Genomic DNA, 8,479 nt, shown 5'->3' on the forward strand with positions numbered 1-8,479 from the left:
TGAGTCAGCAAAAAAGTGTTTCTAAAGTTCCATTAACTTCAATGGGAAGTAAGCAAGTGCTTAACTGCACTGGGCCCCAAAATAGCAGCAGGCAAAGAAACTCTGCAGCTCAGCACAGCAGCCAGGCTCAGTCAAAGCAAGCAAGAGCAGGGCAAGGAGCAACGGCCCAGACACGGTGCTGGGGGAAGGGACCGGAGCAGCCACCCCATGCAGAACAGCAAGGGGAAAATTGTGAAGAACTAGTACACCAAGAAAACATTTCACTGATTGGCAGCCTTCTGTATTTATTCACTGAGTTTCCACTGGGAAACAGTAATAACTGTTGAAAAAGTTAGAAGAGCATGTAAAAAGAAAATGGTACCTGGGCAAAAATTTTCTGCTGCAAGTTTTACCTGACAGGCATGAAGAAAAAAAATATTTCTACAGGATTCTGTTATTTAATATTTCAGACTATTTTTGCTTTTTATTGACTTGAAAATCTTTTACCTTCCTTCTCTCAGAACTGCAAGCAGCCTGAAAAATCCGGGGTTTTGCACAACTTGTGCATCCCAGCTTTGCTGACATCACTTTGTTTGACTTAGAACTGCTTTGACATAATCATTTATCAGCTGTGTAGCAGACTAACCAGTATTTCCATTAAATTTACAGTAATACTGTTGCAGGCTCTTTGAAGTCACATGGCTGGAAATGGCTTTCCTGTATGTAAAAATCTGGGGAAAACAAAGTTTTTGCAGTGCTTATTAACAAAATATCTTGTCCCAAGGAAAAATGGAGCCCATGTAAACCCTGTTCAACCTTCAGTTCTACATTTACTGAACGCAAGGGAGAGAGAAAGAAAAGCTCTTGAGGCACCTCCATTAGACAATATTCTCCCTTATCAGCGCAGACTGCTGTCTGGTTTCCTGTCTCAAGCTACTTCTTAGAAGGAGAAACAGTCTAGTAAGGATAAAAGATCTGACTTTTGAAAACAAGTGAAGTATGTGGAATGGTATGATAATCTTTCCCTTCCAAACTGAACTTTGTTTTTTTGTTATGTTTTCCTTAAGAGGTTAATTTTGAAGATAATTTAAAAGGAGAAATATAAATCCTGGGGTTTTTATTACAGGTGAAGAATGACAGAAAATACTGTTCTTTTACGTAAAGGGTTCTGTTATTTCATGAAACTTATTAACCAGAGATTCAATATTTTTCACAGTATGAGGAAGAAGAAACAAAACCTAACCCTAAAGAAAGGAAGTGTACATTTATGAACAACAGCCTAAACAATTAATTTCAATGAGGATTTGAATATCGGGCAAACGTTGATGAACTTCTATGTACCTATGGAAGTGGAAAAAAAATAAACACGGAGAAGAGCTGGATAGTACAGTGGGTATAAATGAAACACTGATCAAAGCAGCTTAAGACTCTTTAGAAGCGGAAAGTCTGTCATGCCTTCATGGATCAAGTTAGTTTGTTGGTAACAGACACTGACTGCATGATAGGCAGACCACACGTTTGTTGTTTTTTTTTTTCCATTCTGACTTAGTTTACTATTAAAAACCTGTTAGAGCTTTATCTTTCCATGTGGCTGATCTACACTTACACTTCCTTCCCCTGGGAGCTATCAACTGTGGCTACAAAACCCTCAAAGGAAGCCTCGGCATCAAGGGAATGCTTAACAGGGAAGGGTTAAATCTCTCCTAAAACCAGCTCTGCCAAACTTCATATTCTGGATTGGAAGCAACTAGGCTCGGAATGAAAGCTTCAATGCTGACAGCATAAAAGAACTCTGAAAGACCTCCTGTTAGCAGTGTTAATTAATATTAAAAAGTTGGTTTACAGAACTATTGTAATTTTGATCTCAGTCCCTGACTTTGTAGAAACTTCTGGCTACAAAAAGGTGCAAACCACAAAATTTACTGCATTTATTACATGCCAGTTTCCAGTATTAAATGTAGTTACATGCAACACTTTTCCTCTGTCATGGGAAAAAAGATTAACTATCTTGGAAATCCTGTGCAAATTAACAGTACCAGAATTAAGATATTTAATTTGGGTCTAATGGTTAAACTCATCCATGGTATTCTAAAATTAACAGAAAAACAACTAAGTAAAAACAATTGAGAGTAACAAATGAAAATTAACAACAAACAACTTACCAAAACTGTACGGCCAAATACTTCTCGTTATGTGGATTTCTGAACAGACAAAAAAAAAGTTCATGTAAGGATGTGCGCATAATTCAATAAAAATTATTTTTCACATACAACAGAACCCTGAAAGAGGAAGTTTAAAGCATGTATTTTGGATACTTCTTAAAAGATACGTGCAATGATCACAAACAACTAGCTTTAAGCATCCCAAAGAACAACAGCAGGAATGAAAAATTTACTTGAAAAACACGCAATTTTTTTAAAAAGGGGTTAAATGAAAGGGTGGCAGCATTTCTGTGCATACAGAAAACATGCATGTTCCAGCCCTTAAGTGACAGAGAAGAATACACACTCCATCTTGCATTTCCATCCAGGGCCTGATTCAAGGCCCACTGAAGTTAATGCAAGTCTTTCTCTTGATTTCACTGAGCTTTGGCTTGGATCCTTTAGCTCTTCCTCTGTCAGATCCAAAGATTTATGTTCTCTTTCTGAATTTCCTCTCAATGTTTATCTACCTCTGCCCGCAGGGTGGGGGGATGGGGGGGGAGACAAATACAAAAACAGGAGCAACATTTTTTTCTATCTTTTATGTCTTTAAAAATGCAAAATGTGGGACAGCCACACCTATTTATTCCAAAGAAAAGTTAGCCAGCAGTGCCTCATTTTCTACATTACATCTGGGAGATAATGAATCTTCTAGTCTGTGTAAGGAGAAAATATCTATCCTTTTTGAAATCTGGAAATAGAAAGTGCTTACAGTGAGCCATTCGGGTTGGGTAAGGGCAGAAGCCAAAACCCTCTTACAGGTATGAGCCTACAGATGTGGATTTTCTTCTCACTTACCCTCTTTTTACATCAGTGTAACTCTGTGACTTTAATGGAGCTATTCCAGATTGGCTGATGAGCAAGCAAGAGCAGAAAACTGGCTCACAACTTTCTGGAGACTCGAGTACAAGTTTTCAGCAAAGGGAGCGAAGCTCTCTGGTTCACCCCCATAACTACTGCAGTCGAGGGCGTGTGTTAAAGGTTAACTTGGAAACCTCATTATGACATAACACAGGCATCTTAAGCAATCGTGAGTGTGTAGAGACATGATAACTCACTGGGTGGGGATTGGGAGTTGAGGGGCAGTGACAAGGGGCCTGGACGAGGCTACCGATCTGCCAGAAAACAGCCTGAAACAGGAAAGAGCACCACATATGCCACTTGGAATGTGTGACGCAAACCCCAGCCTTGAAACAAAGAACAGGAAACAGCTCTGCTGGCTGTGCTGGGGAGAAAGCACAGAGAAACATTTAGGCGGCCCTCCCTGACCCTATATTCATGAGCAGCTGGAGTCTTTTAAAACAACAACAGTGGGTGGAGGTGTTTGTTCATTGGGTGTGAATAAAAACACTGTCCTTATGCAGGGGACCTGCCCTATTTACAAACACGCTCCCTTCACATAAGGGAACAGAAGATTTTTAGACACCACAGGTCATGATGATTAGCTGAAACCTTCCCTAGGACCAGTTGGTTTATTACTGTATTTACAGAATGCCAGTAGCTAAACACAGCTTCAGCTTCAAGACACCCTGCAGGTAGCGCCCAGCCCGACGGTAAGCACCTCCTTCACAGACGGAGCCAGAGGGATCAGACCATTGCAGGAGAGATTTGTAAAGCTAGGGTTTGCTCCTGGACAGTGTCTCACTTTTGTCTCACTACTGCTCAATAGCTGAGGACCAACATCACTCAGTGCACCCAAGAATATTTTTCAAAGCTGTCACGTGCTTAGCCTTCTGCATCCCTTTTTCACATGCACTCAGGCTTCATCTCAGGACCTGATTTTCCGTGGATATAATACTTTTGGTTTTGAAGCACCCAAATATACAGCTGAATAAACTAAAATAAGCTGCAACATGAGGCAGAGGAAAGGCACATCTTGTCTAGATGTAACAGAGTAACTTCATTCGTTTTCCTTCAAAGTTGTGGTTTCAAATTCTCTCTTCTCTTACCTACTTTGCATCAGTTATTTAAATACCACGGGTGGGACATCTAATATTATCCAACATGAGGATGTGTTGCAGCAAATTATGTGGACGAGTACCACAGTAACACTAAAAACTGCTGTGGGGTCTCATGGCTGGAGTTTAACAACACGCATGAGGTGACAACCAGCTCGTACAGCATCTACACAGCAACATGTGGGTGTAGGTTTTATGCCGATAGTATCAGTTCCTTACTTTCTTCGTACGGAATATCTGGAAATACAAGTAATCTGGTGGTTGTATAACTCCCATCTCTGTTATCTCTGAGCCTTCAACTCACCTCGCTCACATCTGACTTTTGCTTTTGGCTAAACAGGTGTTGCCCAGGTCAAATCCTCACAGTACCTAAGGGCTCCCTCGCAGCTCTGCTACTTAGAGGAAATTTTGCTCGGTTTCTCATGGAAGGGAGAGACCATTTAGTACATATATTCCCCCCCCCCCCCCGGCTCTTACGCCCAGTCTCCCTTGTGGTCTATAACATAGCTATAACAGGGTGTGCAGGGGGAAAAAAAGCATTTGCCTTCTTGGGAAAAAATAAAAGAGGCCACTCAAGTCAGCTTCAGGATTTTTGTATTTTGATACTAGACAAAATATTCTTAAAAATACAAGAGGAAAGTTAGCTTGAAATAAGTATCTTCTGGGCCAGGCGGGATTATCAAATCCAGATGTAATTGCTCTCACAAGAAGCAGCTCCTCATGTGATTATCAAGACAGTGTATCTTAAATATATTCCATGGAAAGCTCACTAGTGAGCAGCCATGTAATCCTTCGTTTTCAATACAGGTAATGAACGTTCATGGTATTAGTTTAAATAAAGTCAAAACTTCAGAGCTCTCCCATCAGCCACTCAAATTCAGCTTTTCCCAACAATAAAACCTTCAGAGTTCAGCTCCACAAATAGTGACACCTCCTGAATTTTCAAAGGTGAGGAAGCAAATAAAACACAGGAGACAGTGCAGGTACAGTACCTGAATCACCAGGGGAGCATACAAAGCAACTTTAACATATTTTTTTTCATATAACTCTTGAACGACTGCTTGAGATATTCTGAAATGGGTCATTCTCGCAAGGTTAGGTGCTGTGATTGCCCAGCATGGGCTCCTGTTGCTGAATCTTCCTTTTCCAGGTCTCCCCTGGCTGTGCCAGGCACTCACCTGACACAAGTCCAAAGAAAATAACTCCTACTCTCATTTCAGCTTTAAAAAAAAAAAAAAAGGAAAAAAAAAAAAAGAAAAGAAAAAACCCAAACGGCATCCAGAAAAGCGAAGCCAAATACGGTCGTTATTCCTGAACTGCGGTGCCGTCCTAGGCGCGAGGCGTTTTAACTTCGCCCACGTCCCGGCTAAGCGCAGCGAAGGTTCGGGGACAACAGGAGGGAGAAAATGTTGAAAGCCCGTCTCGTCCCTGACTTCACCGGGAGTTAAAGCGGGGACACGGCGCTACCGGTGGGACACCACCAAGAAGCGAGCTCCAGCCCCGGCCCTTCCCGCACCGCCCCCAGAACCGAGGGAACCCGCTATACTTTCCACCTCGGTTCCCTCCCGCACGACATCCCCTGCGGGGTCTCACCGAGAAGGAGCCCGTCCCTCCGCGGCGAGAGGCGGGGGATAGCGGCCCCGCTCGGCGGGAGGGCGGCCCTGAGGGGCGGGCGGCCCGCTGCCCCCCCCCCCCCCCCCCCCACGCCGCCGGCGGCGGGCGGGAGGCCCCAGCCCCCCCCGCCAGGGAGCGCGGCCGGCGGGGAGCGCGCCGCGGGGGAAGCGGCGGCCCCGGCGGCCACACAGGTGCGCCCGGGCGCGCGCGACGGACAGCGGCGACAGCCCCCGCTTTGCTCCCGCCGTCTCACCGCGCCGGCGGCCACGCAGGAAGTGTCACAGGCGCCGCGGAGGGACCCCTGCCGTGAGCCCCTCGCAACGAGTCCTGCTCCCGCACCGGCGGCCAAACAGACGCCCCCCGGCCCGGCCCCAGCTCCCGCTCCCCGGGCTGCCGGCGGGGTCCCATTCCCTGCCGTGCCGCGCTCCGCGCCGCTCCAAAACTTTCCTCCTCCGGCACCTCCATCCCGCAACCGGCACAGCCCCCCGCGCCGCCTCACTCCCCCACACTTACGCTCGGCGGGCGGTGTGGCCGGTGCCGGGCCTCCGTCGGCTCCCGCAGCGCCGGGGGTCGCGCGAGGTGGCGGTGGCTGGGGCTGCAGCGAGGCGCGAGGTCGGCGTGTCCCGCGTCCCCGCGGCTGAGGCGCCTCCGCGGCGGCTGCGGGTCTCTGTGCGAGGAGGAGCTGCCCGCCCGCCGCCCTGCCTCCCGCCCTCCGCCCGCCCGCCTTCCCCCCGGGCTGCTGGCACCGGGCCGCGCTGTCACATGACGCCGGCGCCGCTCGCCCTGCCAGGCTCCCCGGGCCGGCGGGGTGAGTGGCGGTGGGAGGGTCACGGCGGGGAGCGCGGCCGGGCGGTTCCCCCACCCTCCCCGCCCGCCCGCGGGGTGGAGGCTCCGCCGAGGGGGCCGGGGCGAGTCACCGCGCATAAACAGCCGGGCGCGCACCAACTGCGCGCCGCCCGCCCTGCCTCCCGGGGGCAGACGGACTCGCACAGACACTGATTATCCCCAGCAGCCCGGGGAGGGGAGCGGGGCCGCTGCCGCCCCGCTGCCAAACCTGCCCGTCCGGCTCCTCCTCCCTGCCCGTGGGTCAGGCAGAGGCGTGCGCCTGGCACCCGGCCCCGCAGCGCTGCCCTTCCCCTCCCTCCGTCCGCGCCCACCCCGGTCGACCCGCGGCGGCAAAACAACAGCAACACCCAGCGCCCCGGGGGGGAAGGAAGGGAGGTGCTCGCTTTGGGGCGCTGCCGCCGAGCTGCCTTCGCCGGCAGGGGCTGTGAAAAGGAGCGGGGCGGTGCGGAGCCGGGCGGCGACTCCCCCGGTCCTGCCGCCGCGGGGCTGCCCGCGACGCGCTCCGTCGCGCCGGGGAGGTGGCGAGGCGAGGTCAAGCGAGCCGGGGCGAGGCCGGAGCGCGGCGGGCGTGGGGCGGAGGTGCGGGCCCGCCTCCGCCCCGGCTTGGCGGCTCGCCCGCCCCGGCCGCCGGGCCCGCCGGCTGCTTGGGGCCCGTGCCGGGGTGGGTTTTTTTTTATGGCTGGCGATCGGCCCGTCGTGCCCGGGTGCGTTCCTACCCAGGAAAGGCTCGGGGCCCCTGCTCCCCCGCCTGCCCAGCCCCGCGGCTGGCACCGGCCCGGGGCAAAGTGTGGTGCGTGTGTCGTCGTCCCCCCGCCCCCCCCCGCCCTGACCCCAGTCCTCCCCCTCTCCAGGCAGCTGGAGGGGCAGGAGCGGGGGACCGCCGACAGCTGCCGCCCTGCCCGGGGGTGCCTGGGCGGAGGAGGCGCGGCCCGGCCCGGCCCCGCGGCGCCGTGCGGCTCCCCGCCCTCCCGAGGCGCAGGGGCTGCGCGCCAGGCCGTGGCGGCGGGGTGGCTGGGCTCGTCCCAAGGCTGCGTTTGCAGCTGGAGGCAGAGTTTTCGGCGGGCTGCGCTGCTCATACCGCCCGTCGACCGGGAGCCGCTTATCTCCCTACCCACGGACAGAGCGAGGGACTCCACTCGGAGCAATGCTTCCTAAAAAAAACACGTCCTAGTCCTCCATCTCAACTCCGTTGGTTAGAGAAAGGTGCTGCCGCTAATTCACTCTGTTGTGTTACAGTTGTTACAGTGTGCCATAGGAAATCACGTCCCCCCCGATCGACCTCTGGTACCTAAAAATGACGCCAAGGAAGAGGCAAATGGCCTGCTTGGCAAGGCCCTGTCCTGCAGTGCAAGTTGCGTGGACAAATGAAAAGCCAGCGATGCTTCTTGCGGATGGAGAGGTCACCCTGCAAGATGCTGATTGCTTGCTTCGTGTCGTGGGTAACGTCAGTGGTAGGTGCTGAGCATCTCCAGCTCCCTAGGATCAGTCCCTGCCTGAATAGGACCCTAATGTAACACGCCTGGTTTTTTTACCATGTTTGCATTGAAATTTCTGTTCTTTTTGATTATTATTAACCCAGTCACTAATGCTGTAAAAGCAAAACAAAGAGGGAAGGGGTAAGGATAGGGGAAGTGTTTTCAAACACGCTGCTGTGTGCAGGCACATGTTCTGTCTATGTCTTTATTTCCAGGATGTTTTACTGCCTCCCTTGACTTAGCTTGCTAATCTGTATGGCTTTAAAAAGCAAACTAAGACACCAATCTGAAGCCCCGAGCGATATGACTCAATGACATAACAATAAATTGTAGTATCTCCTGCTAAGTAGTTACACCATATCATGTCCCAACAAGGTATTGTTGAAATACTATCATGTAGCTCATA

The 8,479-nt window shown here is 50.9% G+C and overlaps 1 protein-coding gene across 2 annotated transcripts in view; it reads right to left on the reverse strand.

Annotated features, from left to right (window-relative positions):
- KLF3 (KLF transcription factor 3) overlaps positions 1-6,435 on the reverse strand; it is a 29,195-nt gene extending 22,760 nt beyond the window's left edge. For both annotated transcript variants that reach the window (XR_015258371.1, XM_086746174.1), the window contains exon 1: positions 6,266-6,435. The gene's annotated coding sequence lies outside the window, so the exon portion shown is untranslated. The remainder of the gene's footprint in view (positions 1-6,265) is intronic.
- Positions 6,436-8,479: the final 2,044 nt, after the last annotated feature.

This window comes from Chlamydotis macqueenii, chromosome 4 (genome assembly GCF_036417535.1).
Source record: "Chlamydotis macqueenii isolate bChlMac1 chromosome 4, bChlMac1.mat, whole genome shotgun sequence".
In the NCBI taxonomy this organism is placed as follows: Eukaryota; Metazoa; Chordata; class Aves; order Otidiformes; family Otididae; genus Chlamydotis; species Chlamydotis macqueenii.